The 1,890-nt window shown below is 30.4% G+C and overlaps 1 non-coding gene across 1 annotated transcript; it reads right to left on the reverse strand.

Annotated features, from left to right (window-relative positions):
* Positions 1-1,021: 1,021 nt before the first annotated feature.
* LOC112440026 (U4 spliceosomal RNA) lies at positions 1,022-1,159 on the reverse strand. The gene has a single exon (XR_003028230.2). It is a non-coding gene; the product is annotated as a U4 spliceosomal RNA (small nuclear RNA).
* Between the last annotated feature and the right edge of the window lie 731 nt (positions 1,160-1,890).

Consider the following 1,890-nt stretch of genomic DNA (forward strand, 5'->3'; position numbering starts at 1 on the left):
TCATTTTTCAGTCTGAGTCAAAATCTACATCTCTATAACTGTTTTCCCCTGAACCATTTTTTTCTTTCTTTAGTTAAAATGGTGAAAGTAGGGCATTTTATTATTTTCATAAAAATTTAAATGATGCCTAACATTCCTTATTCTTAAGTTAGGGTTCAAATAAAAAATGCTATTTTATATTTTCTTCATAAAATAATTTTAACTGCTGTGACTCTCTACTCTATGAATTAAAATATTTCTTCTATCCTTTATTAAAACTTGCTGCACAAATTTTCTTATCAAATTGAATAAAATGTTTTCTGAAAAGTAGTTGCTATATCTTCATAAGAAATCTCAAATGTATGCATCTTATTTATTAAATAAGTTAACTCTATTGTAATTGGCTTTAGTGCCATTCTGTTAGACATTTATTCCTCTTAGTTAAAATCCATCTATCAATTTTATAAGTTAATTTGCATTTACTGTATTTCTTCCAGTATTGTCCACATATTAAAATTAGTTTTCTAAGAATAATAGTTTAGGCTGGGCGTGGAAGCTCACGCCTGTAATCCTAGCATTTTGGGAGGCTGAGGCGGGTGGATCACTTGAGGTCAGGAGCTCAAGACCAGCCTGGCCAACATGGTGAAACCCTGTCTCTACTAAAACTACAAAAATTAGCTCGGTGTGGTGGCAGATGCCTGCAGTCCCAGCTACTTGGGAGACTGAGGTGTGAGAATCACTTGAAGCCAGGAGGCAGAGTTTACAGTGAGCTGAGATCACGCCACTGTACTCCAGCCTGGACAACAGAGTGAGATCCCTCCAAAAAAAAAAAAAAAGAATTATAATTTAGCAACAAGTCTTCTTTTTTACTTATTATTTATCTATTTGTATTAAGGCTCAGAAATCTCAGCTTTTGAGTAAAAGTTAAAAATTTTGTCACTATTATACTTGTTTAATCAATTATACTCGTTTCAAGGCATACAAACATTACTTTATGCTTTATATATTAACGGGCATTTGTTGTTATAAACTTTTTTTTTAGTTTTTGTGGATAATATCAAAAATTGCCAATGTTGATTATATTACAAGTCATCATGGTGAGGTATCAGGAAAGTTTTCAATTAACAATAATCACTTCTTGAATAAACCTCTAGCTATAATACTGCCAATGTGCAAAGCTGTTATAAACTATTTGTACAAGTTTAAAAATCCACTGTGTAATCTATTATATTTGTATAACATGTTAGTTATTTTGAATTGTTTTGTTGAATAATTCTGATTAAAAGAGAAAATTCATTGATTTTATTAGAAAGTTTCAACATATTTCTAGCTTTATGTATCGTCTATAAATTGAAGTTCAAAGAGAGGAAATTTCTATTGAAACGTTATTCTATTCTTATACCACTCTGGGCATGTTATAACATTTTGCTTTTAAAACTATAATGTATTTAAATATATAATAAACTAGAAAAAATGCTCCATAATTTCATAAGAAGCACATATTTCTATGGTAATGCATTTACTTTTACATTATGGATAGTTAAGTTCAATATTATTAATGATTAGAATAAAGATATTATAATGTCACATAAGTAGTGAATATATATTCTTTAATCTTCAACAGAACATAAGCATTTGACCCAGAAGGCTTCCTTCTTTGCTTTTCCACAACAAGATAGGAAGCGTATAAAAGATAAGGCTGCAAGAAATCTTACACTGTAACAGTCAATTCAAATGCTTTGTGCTGCAAATGTAACTGGGAGTCAGATATTGACAGCAAAATACAGCTTTTGCCAGGGAAACTCCATTTAGCACTTAGGAAATGAAATATGAAAGACAAGTTAACTGATTCCCACGGTAACAATTACATGTCTATACTCTAAGAATGAAAAGAAGACTTAAACAGTTATA

Source organism: Pan paniscus, chromosome 4 (assembly GCF_029289425.2).
Source record: "Pan paniscus chromosome 4, NHGRI_mPanPan1-v2.0_pri, whole genome shotgun sequence".
In the NCBI taxonomy this organism is placed as follows: domain Eukaryota; kingdom Metazoa; phylum Chordata; class Mammalia; order Primates; family Hominidae; genus Pan; species Pan paniscus.